General features: G+C 54.2%; 1 protein-coding gene across 1 annotated transcript in view; it reads left to right on the forward strand.

Moving 5' to 3' along the window:
- The first annotated feature begins 364 nt into the window (after positions 1-364).
- SHANK2 (SH3 and multiple ankyrin repeat domains 2) overlaps positions 365-15759 on the forward strand; it is a 552597-nt gene continuing 537202 nt past the window's right edge. Inside the window, exon 1 of the mRNA XM_061161522.1 lies at positions 365-439. The gene's annotated coding sequence lies outside the window, so the exon portion shown is untranslated. The remainder of the gene's footprint in view (positions 440-15759) is intronic.

Genomic DNA, 15759 nt, shown 5'->3' on the forward strand with positions numbered 1-15759 from the left:
GAGGGTGCCTCCTCTGAGCCGCTGGCTTTAATTCCCCCACCCGGGAAGGCTGGGAGGGCCGCGGGCCGAGGCGCGGGTCGGCCCGCCCGGAACGGAGGCGCCCATCCAGGCGGGCGGCGGCGCGCTGCCCAGGCACAAAGTTTGCATCTGCCCCACAAACCCTCGGAGGTGCGGGCGGCTCTGCATTTCCGAGCCCTGTAAACAGAAAACGCTCCCGGGCCGGAGCCGGCCGCGCAGAAGGAGCCGGGCTTTACAAAATCCAGGGACGTTCAGGTCCGCTGGCTTTCACCGGTTGGGGGGGCGGCGAGCCACGCAGCCCGGGGCGGGGCGGGGCGGCGGGCGGAGGCGGCCCCGGGCGCCCGCCGGCCCCCGGTTGCTACAACAGACCCCGCACGCCGCGGCCGAGTCGCCACCGCGGGCTGCAGCTGGACAGGGCCAGGTGGGGAGGGGTCGACTGACCTCGGCGGGGCGGGAGGAGACCCCGGGCGAGGGGCGCACGTGAGTCCCGGGCCGCGCGCGTCCTTTGGCGCCAAGGGGACCCCTCCCCCACCCTCGCTGGCCCCGACCGCTCGCGGCCGGCCGGGGGAGGGGCTGTCCCGCAGCCCCGGCCCGGAGCCCCCAGCCCGGCTTCCGTGCGGGGCGGGGCCGCGGCGTCCCCCCGCCCCCCTACCCGGACACCTGAGCGGCGGCGGCGGCGGCGGCTCCCGCGCTCCGGCCAGCCGAGGCTCGGCGTAGCTCTGGAGCCCGCGGCCGAGCCCGGAGAGCGCAGACGCCCGCCCTTCCCTGGGGGCTCCGACCCGCTCGGACTCCCGGAGCCGCGCCCCGAGCCAGGTGAGGCGGAGGCGGCGGGGGGTGGGGTGGGGGCGTCGCGGGGCGTTGCGGTTGCAGGGTGGGGGTGGCGGGGGCACCGTGTGCGGCCGCGAAGGACAGTGGCTGGTCCCTTGGGAGCCCGGCCGTGGGGATAGCTGCCCTTTGGGTGCTTCTGGCTTCCAGGAGCACCAGCCACTGGGTAAGCGCGGTCCTGGACTCACAGAGGCTGAGGGTGGGGGGTTGGGAAAGGGTCCTTCGAGTCCTGGTGGGACTCACTTCTCTATAGAGACATCCCCACCCAGCCGCCCCCACCGTTTCGTTCGGGACTAGGGGTCGATTTAAACTGCTTTGGAAGCGGCGTGGGGGCAGAGCGCAGGAGCACCCTCTTCGTCCCCCGCGCCCATGAACCCCCCTCACCTCTAGCGCCTCCCCTTGGGGCACCGCAGATGTACCTACCTCCGCCTCTTGCCCGGGGTCTCCTTGCCTTAGGTCGCCGCCCACTGGCGCGGGTACCTGGGCCCGCATGCCCGGCGGTGGAACTGGCACGGGGCCGCCAGAGGGCGCGCGGGGGGCGGGGACCCGTGCCGCGGTCGCAAGGTCCCCGGAGACCCTGCGTCGGCTACCCCGGCCCCGCACCGGCTCCTAGAGCCCCCATCCAGGTGCGCGCGGCTGGAGCAGCGGGCTCGGCGAGGCCGGGGCCGGTGCACCTGGCGCAGGCCCCGGAGTCGTGGATGGACCCCGGGACCCCTGGGGTCGAGCAGAGCCCCCGCCAGATGCCTGGCCTCTGCCCGCCGCGCGCCCCAGCCGGGTTGGGGGGCCCGACTGAGGCAGGTGAGTGGCCCCCCTTGCTCCGCCGCCGCCGCCCGTGAATTATGCAGGAGGCTGGCACCGGCGCGCTCGAGTTGCTCAAGTTTCCCTGGCAACTTTCGCCCGGGCATCCCTCCCCGGCTGCCGGGCAGCTCCGCCCGCGCAGCGCCGTGGCCCTGGCGCCTCCGCAAGGTGTCCGGGGCGCGGGGGGCGCCTGGAGACCGCGACCGCGCACTCGCCGCCCGAGTTGGGGCCGCTGGATTTTGCGAGCAGGTATGATCCTGGTGGAGGGTCTTGCCGCCTCTGATCGGAGGGTGGGGGGCCGAGGTGGACCTGGCCCCAGTGTTCGGAAGGTGCTGGGGACGGGGTGGACCTCGCCGCCGGAGTTCGGAGGCTGCTGGACCGCGGCGCGCCTCCTCCCGCGCCTAGGTGCGCCCACACGGCACGGGATGGGAGGGTGGGCGCGTTGGAGAGGTCAGTGTTTCCGTGGGGCTGGGGGCGTCCGAAGGGGGCGAGGCCGCTTCTGGTGACGGTGGGCTTTCAGGCGGAGCTTTTAAAGCGACCCTGGGCGGCTAGATCTGAGAAGTCGCTTGGGCCCCCACATGGGAGCTCAGCCCGGGGTACCTGGGGGCCCCGGTGGGCGGCAGCTATGGGCACGGTCCCAGGGATCCTCAGAGACCTTCCGAAAATAAAGTGGTTCCCATGTGGAAGTTCGAGGTAGTAAATTGAATAGTTTCGTGACCTCTTTTTGTTTGAAACTCAAGTTCCAAGCTTAATGAGGTCAACCCGCTAATTAAATTAAGCACCAAGAAGCAGGGAGGTAATTTCGGAAGTCGTCCGCGGAGGGATGGCTGCGGCTCGGTCTGTGCCTGGGACTTGCCCTCTGCTCGGCCGACTCGGCCTCAGGGCGAGCCCGTGGGTGCTGGGTCCCGCCTCCATCCCAGTGTCGTGGCCGCGCTCAGTAATCCTTCCTGACCACCTGATCCGCGCTTGGGGGCTTCAGGATGTCCTGAAGAGCCCCCGGAGGTGGCTGCTTTTGGAGACCTGAGTTTTCAAACCACTTGTCTGCAATAACAAGGATGCTATTTGATGAAAAGGTTGCACATCTGTGTGCCTGGAACTTTGTACCCACTGAGGGCTTGGCAGTGATTAAATGGGGAAGGTCAACGTGGCTGTTCAGTCACTAAATCATGTCTGACTCTGTGTCCCCATGGCCTGCAGCACACCAGGCTTCGCTGTCCTCCACTGTCTTCTGGGAGTGTGTGTGTGTGTGTGTGTGTGTGTGCGCGCGCCACTGTCTTCTGGGTGTGTGTGTGTGCCACTGTCTTCTGGGTGTGTGTGTGTGTGTGTGTGTGTGTGTGTGTGTGTGTGCCACTGTCTTCTGGGGGGTGTGTGTGTGTGAGAGTCGCTTATTTGTGTCCGACTCTTTGTGACCCCATGGACTATAGCCCGCCAGGGTCCTCTGGCCATCGGGATTCTCCAGGCAAGACTCTTTGCGATCCCACAGACTGTTTCTGTTCATGGAATTCTCCAGGCAAGAATACTGGAGTGGATTGCCCTTCCCTTCTCCAGGGGAACTTCCCAACCCAGGATTAGAACCCTGGTCTCCTGCATTGCAGGCAGATCTTTACCATTTGAGCTACAGGGAACTCTACTATCTTCTGGAGTTTGCTCAAATTCTTGTCCGGTTGAGTCAGTGATGTTATCTAACCACCTCATCCTCTGCCACTGCCTTGCCCTAAGAGGGATTTAGAAGTGGTAGCATGGACCTTTGCCCAGGAAGTCACAGAATCCTTGAGGAGGCCAGAGGACGACCCTGTCTTAATAGGAATTAGGCCACTTTGCAAGTGGCTGGATGTAAAACTCCTGGGGCGCAGGCTTCTCCTGGAAGCCGGTTCCATTATTGTGCAGGGGAATTTCTGCTTTTCCAAGAAGAAAGAATTGACTGGAAAGCTGGTGCTTCTTTGGGCTCCCTTGGAAGAGGCTGTAATTCTTCTGGAATCAAAAGGAGTCCTTGACGAATGAAGTGATTTTACCTATAAAGGTGCTTGCCTGTGGGCGCTGTTGACAGCACTTGGCTGCTCCGAACAAATTAGATCCCTTTGGGGGATGGGGGAGGGAAGGGAATCTTTCTGCCTCCTGGCTCCCAGCACAATTGCTTTAGAAAGCCCTATTCATATGCACGTGTGATTCCCAGAGGTTTTCCTTCTTTCGTTTTTCTGAAGTGCTTGGGGCTGTGGGCACACCCTGCTTACTGGCATCTAGGGGTCACTGCGGGCAGGTGATTTGGTCCAAGCCTCTGGGGGACCCCTGTGTAGGAGAAGCCCTGGACTGTGGGGTCAGGTATGAGGCGTGCCACCAGGAGGAGGAGGAAGGCGCTCCAAGATAGCGCTGCATTTTGTATTTCATCAGTGATGGGGAAAAGGAGGGAAGAAAAAGCTTGAAATAAGAAAAAGGTGCGGGGAGTTAACCAGTGTGCAGGAAAACAGTAGTCACACTGACTTTTATGGAAAAATGATTCTTTATCTTACGCCCTCTATTTCCAGATGGTAGAGTCCTGGCATCCTTGTCCCCTCCGGTGAGTGCAGGAGGCTTTTCCAAAGTGGGGCTCAGCTTGGGAGGTGCTGAGGGAATTGTGGGGCGCCTTCGGTGTGGACCCCAGCCCCTGGTTGCTGAGCTCCGATCCCCAGGTTTCCAGCTCCTGGTAAACCCAAGGCCAGCTTGGCGACATGCTTTCAGACCTGGAGTCAGTCGCTGCTCCTGGCGTCGGGGGTGGACGGAGTGTGTGGCTGGAAAAGCCTGGAGAAAAGGACCAGCACAGCCTCCCTGCACCTCACACCGTCCTGAGCCCCAGGAAGGGAACATTTAGGATCTTCCAAGTCACCCCTGGGGCCAGTTTATTGAATCCTCTGCTTTGTGGGAAGGACTAGATTGAGGAGGAAAACACCCCAAACAAAGGTCCGATCGATTTCGTCTTGGAAGCCCCCTGGCCCTCACCTGGGACTGTCTGGGTGAAGGGCTCAGAGCCAGGCCAGGGGACCCTTGTGACTTGACCTTGACCCGCCCACCCGGATAAGGGGCTGGGCATTCATTCAGAGGTGGTCTAGGTTATACTGCCTTTTCTCTGTGTCTTGCAGACATGAGCCCATCAAATAGTCATCTGGGGGCCTGGAGCTGGGCGCAGGGGGCCTCCCCAGAGGTTCCAGGCTGGAAGGGAGATGTGAGGGGTCCGACAGTTAGTGCTGGCGGCACAGGAGCTGTGATGGAGGTGACTGTCGGGTGCTGTAGGGCGCAGAAAGTGTCCCCAGCCCAGTCTGGGAAAGGAGGGCGAGGGGGATCCAAGAACACCTGGACGAGGCCCGGGGTGTCAGATCATGTCGCTGGGATGCCCTGGCACCTGGCAGGAATGTTCTGGTTCTTATTCTGGCCGTTTCTTCCCTTCTGCCCACCTGGCTGTAGGTGACCTCATCCAAGTTCCCTGAAACTCCAGGAAGAGAAAGACTTCCCTGGTGGCCCAGTGGATAAGACTCCACTCTGCGCTGAAGGGATGCAGGTTCAGTCCCTGGTTGGGGAGCTAAGATGCCGCATGCCTCGGGGCCCAATATCTGGAACATAAAGCAGAAACAATATTGTTGTGTCGTCAGTCATTAAGTCGTGTCCCACCCCGTGGACTGCAGCACGCCAGGCCTCCCTGTCCCGCACTGCCTCCCAGAGTTTGCACAAACTCACGTCCATTAAGTCGGTGAAGCCATCCAACCTTCTCATCCTCTGTTGTCCCCTTCTCTTCCTGCCCTCAATCTTGCCCAGCCTCAGGGTCTTTTCCAATGAGCTGGCTCTTCCCATCCGGTGGCCTAAGTATTAGAATTTCAGCTTCAGCATTGTAACCAATTCAATAAAGTTTTTTAGAAATGGTCCGCATCAAAAAAAAAACAAAACACAAAACCCTCCATAAAGAGATTGGTGCAATTGGTTATTCCCATTTTACAGATCAGGAGCCTGAAGCCCAGAGGAGTGAAGCCACTTGCCCCAGACCACCCGGCAAGGGAATATGGGAGCTGGGGTTGCACCAGGCAGCCTAGAAGAGCCCAGCCCTAAGCCCCCACACTGCACGCGTCACCCAGAGGGAAAGCTCATCCCATTAGAAGTTTATTTTTCTTGTTACTATGGTGTGAGAAAAACTGTAGCCAGCAAGTGAAAACCAGAGTTTCTGATCACACTTCCTGATGTGATAGACCTTTTTATTTTTTCTTTGAAAGCAGATACAAGAAATGCTTTGAAGGGGCTCAAAATGTTGCTGTCACTGGCTCCCGTGGTCATTCTGAAGTGGGTCTCTGGGCGGCAAGGATGCATCCAGCACAGGCCTGGCCACCAATGAAGGGGCTTCCAGTCTTGGTGGAAGGGGAAGGGAGCCCGCTTCCCCACCTGGGCCGGCTCGGGGCCAGTGCACTGGGTCAGAGCTGATGGATGTGCCCTGGGATGGGCCAGCTGAGGCTCCTGTCACCTCCTGGGGGGGTAGTGGCAGAAGCCAGTGCAGCGAGGGGCGGGACAGGGCTTGGAAACAGTGCTGGGGAGGTTTCCAGAATGCTTCCTTTGACTCTCAGGACTGAATGGAAGCCACAGGCACCAGAGGTCAAAGCTGCCGAGTTCCTCCGTCCCTTCCTTCCTCTCCCTCCCACCTCTCTCTCCCCCTTCCGTCCTTCCTTCCTTTGCTAAGGGTGTCGAGCTTGGTCTGGGGAGTAAACACTGACATTTGGAAAGGAACTGTTCCCTAACTTTAACCATATCTCTGCAGCCTAAAGTGTGACTTGATACCCACCTTTTCTTGACCGGTAACTGAGGGCCTATAGGGGATGTTCTTTGCTCATCTCCTTTCCTGAATTTATACCCCCTGCTTCCTTCCCCGAGGCATTTTACCCTGATGTCATAGACTTATTTTTGTTGTTCAGTCACTAACTTGTATCCAACTCTCTGCAACCCCAGGGACTGCAGCATGCCAGGCTTCCCTGTCCTTTGCTATTTCCCAGAGTTTGTTCAGATTCATGTCAATTGAGTAAATGATGCTGACTATCTCATCCTATGCAACCCTCTTCTCCTTGCCTTCAGTCTTTCCCACTATCAGGATCTTTTCCAGTGAGTCGGCTCTTTGCATCAGGTGGCCAAAGTATTGGAGCTTCAGCTTCAGCATCAGTCCTTCCAATGAATATTCAAGGTTGATTTCCTTTAGGACTGACTGGTTTGATCTCCCTGTTGTCCAAGGGACTCCCACGAGTCCTCTCCAGCTTATGGGTCTTTATGCTTGTCGGTCTCTTATTAACTGATCAAGCGTAGTTCTCTGCAAGGAAAATATCCATACATTGACTTTAAAATCCTGTGACCTCAAGCTACTAAGTATTAAAAGAAAAAAAAAATCCCTTTTGGATTGAGAAAGCCCTGCGATCAAGCAATGTAAGTACATTGCAGATTTTTAGAAATGGAAAATGTTCCTGGAAATGCCTCTCTTAGCGATCAGGAGGTGGGTGTTTCAGGTGCTTGAATTAAAGCCTTTGTTTGGGGTTTGGGAGTCTGCCCCCCGCAAGATTCAGTGAGGGCTGGAAGGCCCTTGGCAGGTAAAAGATGGGAGGGGCTGCTGGGGAAAGGGGGGTGTCCCAGGCCTTGCTGTGACAGAGTGATTTCGGGGAAGATTGATTCTCTTTAGACTGGGCCCCTTGGAAAGTGTTCCACTTTGGAGCCCCCGCAGGGGAGGAGAGGAGCGTGGGTAAGACTCAGCCCAGCCCTCCCGGTTCTGGCGGGTGGTTCCCCCGGGGATGGGGTGACACCTGGGTGACCGAAGCGGCACGGGATACCACCTGCTGCTCCGCGCGGGCCAGGCCCTGTGGACAGGGAGTCCTGCCCCAAACTGTGCTCACTCAGGGCTCCGCCCAGGTCAGGGCCCATCGTCCCGGCCAGGTGGGGAGCAGCTCCCCCCGGGACTCTTCCCGGGGCTCTCAGGGGCCCGTGGTGTGGCTAGAGCCTGGCGAAGGGCAGGTCGGAGCTGCAGGACCGTGGCCCTCCAGACTGGGTCTCAGGAGGGGGCCAGGGAGAGGGTCACACCTGCTGGGGCCCAGCTTGGAGGAGGGAAGCAAGCCCTGGAACCTTCCTGGGAATTCTGGGCCCCCTGCCCTTTGGAGGAGGCAGGCTGGGTGAGTGGTGGAGGGGTGCTTCTGCCCGCTGGACCGCGCCCCTCAAAGCCCTGGGCACAGTGGCTCGTTTCTCGGGATTTTCCTGATCCCTGCCCCCATCACCCTGGACGGGGGTCTGGCAAACTATTGCGTTGGCCTGTGCTGCGTGGGGGACCCGTCACCAGGCAGGCAGGTCGCCAGGAAAAGACCAGGTCTTGCTTCTCTGTTGCCCAGGGTTGGGAGGGCACCGGTTCAGAGTAGCCCTTGTCACATGGCTGGATGGCATCAGTGGGTCCAGACTTCCCCTCCCACCTGGGTGTTCAGCTCCCAGGCAGGCCACTGGCCCGCTCTTTCTTGGCCTCACCCTGAGGGTTCAGACCAGAGGACAGTCTGGCCGCTCCCTGCCACCCGCCTCCAGGATGCTGGGTCGTGGCAGGTGGCACGTGGATTTACATCCACCCGGACGACCGCCGGGGTGCTCACAAAGCTGGCGCCTGGGGAAGGGGGGTAACCTTCAGCTGTGGTTAAATGGTTTTGTTGTTGAACCTGGAGTCCAGGTGAAGCTGGGGGTGGAATTCCTGAAGACGGCTGTGGTGAGCCTGGTGTGTGTGGTTAATGATTCTCCAGACATGGGGTGGTAATTGGCACGCTCTGGGTTTCCAAGGGTTTCAAGGCTTCTTGGCTTTCCTGTAGGGAAATGGTCCAAAACCGCGTTGGGGGGCTGCCTGGCGTGGGTGTGTCCTCATTCTTCGGGGTCCTTCTGGGCATGTCCTGGGCCGGTGAGTGACGGCAGAGGTGTCTGGATTCTGCTGTCTCTTCATCAGCCTGTTTCTGATGAGGGTCTTTGGGTTGAGGGGGGCGGACACCCACTCAGGCCAGGGTCAGGGGTGTGTTAGGGGATCCAGGCTGTCACTGCAGGGCCAGACGGGCTCCCAGAGTCGTCTTTCCCTCCGTCTCTCTTCCTTGGTGGCCCATCTTGATGACTTTACATTGTGAAAATCAGGGATATATGTGTACCTGTGGCTGATTCACATTGAGGTTTGACAGAAAGCAACAACATTCTGTAAGCAATTATCCTTCAATAAATAAATTAAAAAAAAATCAGGGTAACAGTGAGTGTGTGAGTCCGCAGGGCTCCATGCGTGGACACACCCCGTCCTTGATGCAGTCCCGAGAAGTGGGCACTTATGTCCTCACGCCCATTCTCTGGGGAAGTAAACCAAGGAAGAGGGAGCCAACCTGGCTGCCAGGACCTGGGCCAGACAGCCGTCCACTCCATGGTGCAGAATTAGGGACCCTCCCTTCCCTCGACTCTACACATGGACATCACCAGATGGTCAGTGTGGAATCAGATTGATTATATTCTTTGTTGCTGAAGATGGAGAAGCTCTATACAGTCAGCAAAAACAAGACCTGGAACTGACTGTGGCTCAGATCATCAGCTCTTTATTGCAAAATTCAGGCTCAAATTGAGAAAAGTAAAGAAAACCACTACGCCATTCAGCTATGACCTAAATCAAATCCCTTATGATTATACAGTGCAGGTGATGGATAGATTCAAGGGACTCGATCTGGTAGACAGAGTGCCTGAAGAACTATGGATAGAGGTTTGTAACATCGTATAGGAGGTGATGACCAAAACCATCCCCAAGCAAAAGAAATGCAAGAAGGCAAAGTGGTTGTCTGAGCAGGCCTTCAAATAGCTAAGAAAAGAAGAGCAGTGAAAAAGCAAAGGAGAAAGGGAAAGGTATACCTAAGTGAATGCAGAGTTCCAGAGAATAGCAAGGAGAAATAAGAAAGTCTTCTTAAGTGACCAGTGCAAAGAAATAAAGGAAAACAATAGAATGGGGAAGACTAGAGATTTCTTTAAGAAAACTGGAGATACCAAGGGAACATTTCATGCAAAGATGGGCACAATAAAGGACAGAAATGCTATGGACCTAACAGAAGCAGAAGATATTAAGAAGAGGTGGCAAGAATACACAGAAGAGCTATACAAAAAAGCTCTTAATGACCCAGATGACCATAATGGTGCAGTCACTCACCTAGAGCGAGACATCCGGGAGAGTGAAGTCACGTGGCTGTAGGAAGCATCACTATGAACAAAAAGCTAGTGGAGGTGGTGGAATTCCAGCTGAGCTATTTCAAATCTTAAAAAAATGATGCTGTAAAAGTGCTGCACTCATTATACCAGCGAATTTGGAAAACTCAGCAGTGGCCACAGGACTGGAAAAGGTCAGTTTTCATTCCTGTCCCAAAGAAAGGCAATGCCAAAGAATGCTCAAACTACTGCACGATTGTGCTCTTTTCACACACTAGCAAAGTGATGGTCAAAATCTTACAATCGAGGCTTCAACGGCATGTGAACTGAGAACATCCAGATATACAAGCTAGATTTAGAACAGACAGAGGAACCAGAGATCAAATTGCCAACATATGCTGAATCATAGAAAAAACAAAGGAATTCCAAAAAAATATCTACTTCTGCTTCATTGACTAGGTTAAAGCCTTTGACTGTGGATCACAACAAACTGTGAAATATTCTTAATGAGATGAGAATATCAGACCACATCACCTGCTTCCTGAGAAATCTGTAGGCAGGACAAGAAGCAACAGCAGACTGGAACTGGACATGGAACAGCAGACTGGTTTTAAATTGGGAAAGGAGTACGTCAGGCTGTATATTGTCACCCTATTTATTTAACTTATATGTAGAGTACATCATGCAAAATGCTGGGATGGATGAATCACAAGCTGGAATCAAGATTGCTAGGCGAAATATCAATAACCTCAAATATGCAGATGATAACCACTTTAATGGCAGAAAGTGAAGAGGAACTAAAGAGCCTCTTGATGAAGGTGAAAGGAGAGTGAAAAAGCTGGTTTAAAACTCAACATTCAAAAAACTATGATCATGGCATCTAGTCCCATCACTTCATGGCAAGCAGATGGGGGAAATTGCTGGAAAATGATGGAAACTGTCAGATTTCATTTTCTTGGGCTCCAAAGTCAATGTGGACAGTGATTGCAACCATGAAATTAAAAGATGCTTGCTCCTTGGAAGAAAAGCTGTGACAAACCTAGACAGTGTTATCAAAAAGCAGAGACACCACTTCCTGACAAAGGTCTGTGTAGTCAATGCCAGGGTTCTTCCAGTAGTCATGTGTGGATGTGAGAGTTGGACCATAAAGAAGGCTGAGCACTGAAAAGTCGATGCTTTAGAACTGTGGTGCTGTAGAAGACTCTTGAGAGTCCCTTGGACTGCAAGGAGATCAAACCAGTCCATCCTAAAGGAAATCAGTCCTGAATATTCATTGGAAGGTCTGATGCTGAAGCTGAAGTTGCAGTCCTTTGGCCACCTGATGTGAAGAGCTTACTCTTTGGAAAAGATCCTGATGCTGGGAAGGTTGAGGGCAAGAGGAGAGCGGATGACAGAGGGTAAAATGGTTGCATGGTTTTCCTGACTCAGTGAACATGAGTTTGAGCAAGCTCTGGGAGGTAATGAAGGACAGGGAAGCCTGGCGTGCTGCAGTCCATGGGGTCACAAAGAGTCGGACACGACTCAGTGACTGAACGATGACAACAGGCCTTCGCACCTCCTGTCGTCTTAGGGATGATGCCCAAGCTTCCCTTGCTGCTCCTTGCAGGATGAATGCAGCAGGGTAGCACAGGGCTTCTCAAACGTTTGGTCTGAGGATTCTACTCCCCTCTTTGAAGAGTTTTAGGGACCCCCTGAGAGGTTTTTGTTTATGTGCGTTGTATCTATGGATGTGTATCCTATTAAAAGGCTTCCCAGGTGAGGCTGGTGGTTGGGAACCTGCCTGCCAGTGCAGGAGATGTAAGAGATGCAGGTTCATTCCCTGGGTTGGGAAGATCTCCTGGAGGAGGGTATGTCAACCCAGTCCAGTATTCTTGCCTGGAGAATCCCATGGACAGAGGAGCCTGGCGGACTGCGGTCTATAGAGTCGCAAAGAGTTGGACATGACTGAAGCGACTTACATGCACACACACATACTGTTAGAAATTTAAAAAGATAACTTAAAGATATTTAACAGTGCATTTAAAAATGACAGTAGCTAAACCCATATATGTTAATGTAATGAATGTCTTTTTATGAAAAACAAAAACAAACAATAGCTGCTTTTCAAAACAAGCTAAGACAATGAGAAGTGTGACATTGATCCAGAAGGTCATCAGGTAGTCCCCACCCCATGGGACGGGCCTGCTGGTGGTGGGATGTGGGCTCAACCAGGCCAGAGCTGGTTCGGTCCACAGCTGCGGTTGTATCTGACTCTTTTTCGACCCTATGGATAGCCTCATGCCAGGCTCCTCTGTCCATGGGATTCTCCAGGCAAGAATACTGCAGTGGGTTGCCATTTCCTCCTCCCAGGGATCTTCCCGACCCAGGGACTGAACTGCATTGGCAGGCCGATTCTTTACCTCTGAGCCACCCGGAAGGCTAGATGGTGTGGCGGTGACATTTGGGAGCCAGGCAGTTCCTTAGGCGAGAAGACTGTGTCTTGATCCCAGAGGGGGACCACGTGCAGCGGGACGGGTGGATGGAGGCAGCTGGGGGCCGGGGCAGCCCCCGGGAGGGAGGCCGACTTCACCCGAGAGGAGAGATCGTCCCACACTTCTGCCTTTCCAGCCTGGGTGCCTCTGTGTCTCCGTGTTGCCCAGGCGCCCTGGCCGGAACCCTCCGCACCCCTTGGGTGGGGGTGGTGAGAAGGCACCCCGGGTCTGGCTCCTGGTCTCGGGGGAGCCTCTAGCCGCCCACCATCACTGTGCTGACCATGGCGGGCGCCGTGCGGATGCCCTCCGTCAGGCTGGAGAGGCTCTCTTTTCTTTGCTGAGTGTTTATGTCATGAAGTGGCGCTGTGTTTTCTCAAGTGCCTTTTCTGTATCTCTTGGGACGATCAGCTGCATTTTGTCCTTTATTCTATTAATGTGGTGTCTTACATTAATTGATTTTTTTTGATGTTAAGCCAATTTTGCATTCTTGGGATAAATCCCACTTAGTCATGGTTTATAATCCTTTTGGTAAGCTGCCAGATTCGGTTTTCTAGAATTTTGCTGAGCTTCTTTGTGTGTATGTGCATAAGAGTTTGTCGTTGTCTTGGGATGGTATCACGGTAATATAGGCCTCATAAAATTATTGGGGTGTATTCTCGTCTACTTTTTGGAGGAATTTGAAATGAGTTGATATTCTTTTTTTTTTTTTTAAATTGAAGTATAGTTGATTTATGTACCGCCAAGTGATTCAGCTATACATATGTATAAATCCTTTTTTGGTATTTTTTCCATATATATGTATAGTTTATCACAGGATATTGTATGTAGTTCCTGTGCTGTACAATATATGTGTAGATGGATCATGCTCAGTCGCGTCTCTTTGCAACTGCATGGACTGTAGCCTGCCGGGCTGCTCTGTCCATGGGATTTTCCAGGCCAGAATAATGGAACAGGCTGCCATGTCCTCCTCCAAGGGATCTTCCCGACCCAGACATCAAACTCGACTCTCCTGTGTCTACTGCATCGGCAGGTGGGTGATTTGCCCCTGAGCCACCTGGAGGACCTTGTTATCCATTCTATATCTACTAGTCTGCGTCTGCTCACCCAAGCCCTGAGTCCCATCTCCCTTCCTTCCCCAGCCGCTACAACCTCAAGTCTGTTGTTTCTGTCTGCGCGTCTGTTTTTGTTTCATTGACAGGTTCGTTTGTGCCATATTGTAGATTCCACATGTACGTGATCTCATGTGATACTTGTCTTTCTCTGCTTCACTTAGTGTGATAACCGCCAAGTCCATCCATGTGCGGCACATGGCATTATTTCATTCTTTTTATGGCTGAGCGATATTCTATTGTATGTATGTACCACATCTTCCATCTATTCCTCTGTCAGCGGGCACTTAGGTTGCCTAGTGTCTTGGCTGTTATGAACAGTGCTGCTGTGATAGGAGGGCCTGTATGTTTTTGAGAAATTAATTCTTTCAATGTTTGGTAGAATTCACCAGTGAGGCCGTCTGGGCCTGAGCTTCTCTCTGTGTGAAGTTTTGAGTTTGTTAACTGCTCCCTGCTGGGTTTGCTGGTGCCCAGGTCTTCCGTTTCTTCTTGAGTCCTGGTGGTTGGCTTGCATTTTGCTGAAGTCTGTCTGATTCCTCTCAGCGTCTAACTCATTGTCCCTCGGTCGTCCATAGCGTTCCCTTGTCTTCTTTTGTGTTCCCGTGAGGCTGGTAAAGTGTCCCCCGCTTCATTTCTGAGTTTGGTGATTTGAGCGTTTCCCCCTCCTGATCACTCTAAATGAACAGTTTGTCAATCTTATTGACTTTTTCCAAGAACCACCCTGGGTCTCATTCATTTTTTGCTCTGTTTTTCTACGTTGGTTTTCATTAGTTTCCACCCTCACGTTTATGACTGCCTCCTTTCTGCTTGCTCAGTGTTAGCTGTAGCCGGAGGAGACAAACGATGAGAAGAGGGTTGGCAGAGAGGCACCTCCGTGGTCCAGCGGGGAAGGAGAGCCTGGTGAGGGGCTTGGGATGGAGGTGGGTAGGGTGAGCCTCCCTGAGAAGCCACACTTGAGCACTGACTTGAAGGAGGAGAGGGAAGCCGTAAGTAAGAAGTAAGGAATTGGATGGAAATCGATGTGGAAAGCACTGTTTTGCACTTAACATTTTTAAGTTGTACTTAGATGTATGTAACATACAATTTACCATCTTAACTACATTAAGATGCTCACTCACCATCTCCTCCTCCAGCCCCGGGCCCCCGCCATCCTGTGGTGCTGGAGAAGACTCTTGAGAGTCCCCTGGACTGCAAGGAAATCAAACCAGTCCATCCTAAAGGAAATCAGTCCTGAATAGTCATTGAAAGGACTGATGCTGAAGCTGAAACTCGAATACTTTGACCACCTGATGTGAAGAGCTGACCCATTTGAAAAGACCCCGATGCTGGGAAAGATTGAGGGCAGGAGGAGAAGGGGGTGCTAGAGGATGAGATGGTTGGATGACATCACTGACTCAATGGACATGAGTTTGAGCAAGCTCTGGGAGATGGTGAAGGACGGGGAAGCCTGGCATGCTGCAGTCCATGGGGTTACAAAGAGGTGGACATGACTGAGCGACTGAACTGACTCACTGACTGAACCCTGTTAAGCCCACAACTCAGTGGCATTAAGAGCATTCACACTGTCATACGACCATCACACCATCCATCTCCAGAGCCTTCCATCGTCCCAGACTGACGCTGTGTCCCCATAAACACTCACCGCCTGTCTCCTCCCTCAGCCCCTGGACCCCGCCATCCTGCTGCCTGTCTCTGTGGGTTTGATGACTGTAGGTCCTCATAGAAGTGAAAACACAGATCACTTGTCCTTCTGCGTCTGGCTTATTTCACTGGGCATAGTGTCCTCAAGGTTCATTCATGGGGTGGCTTGTGTCCGAATTTCCTTCCTTTTTAAGGCTCAATAATCCTGGTGGCTCAGGGCTGAAAAATCCACTTGCCGAACAGGAGACTCGGGTTTGATCCTTGGGTGGGAAAGATCCCCAGGAGAAGGGAATAGCAATGCACTCCAATATTCTTGCCTGGGAAATCCCATGGACAGAAGAGCCTGGCGGGCTACAGTCCATGGGGCCGCAAAGAGTCGGATGGGACTGAGCGACCGGGCAACAGCAAGCACCTTCCACTGTGCGGATGGACCACGCTTTGTGTATCGGTTCCTCGGTCCATGGACACTCAGCTGCATCCACCTTTTGGCCGTTGTGAGTGAAGGTGGAGATTCAAGCCCCTCCTTTCAGAAGGCACGTTTTAAAGCGATGAGCAGCCCAAGGCCCGTCTGCTCTCAGGATGGCAAAGCTGAGACTCTCACCACTCTCCTTAGCCAGATTACTCTCCCACGGGAAGAGGCCCATCTTTCCTCCTGAGTGTCTCCACAAGGCGGGAGTGACTTCATACGCTGGAGAAATCCCACGTCCAGTGTTCCCATCCCC

This window comes from Dama dama, chromosome 2 (assembly GCF_033118175.1).
Source record: "Dama dama isolate Ldn47 chromosome 2, ASM3311817v1, whole genome shotgun sequence".
Classification (NCBI taxonomy): Eukaryota; Metazoa; Chordata; class Mammalia; order Artiodactyla; family Cervidae; genus Dama; species Dama dama.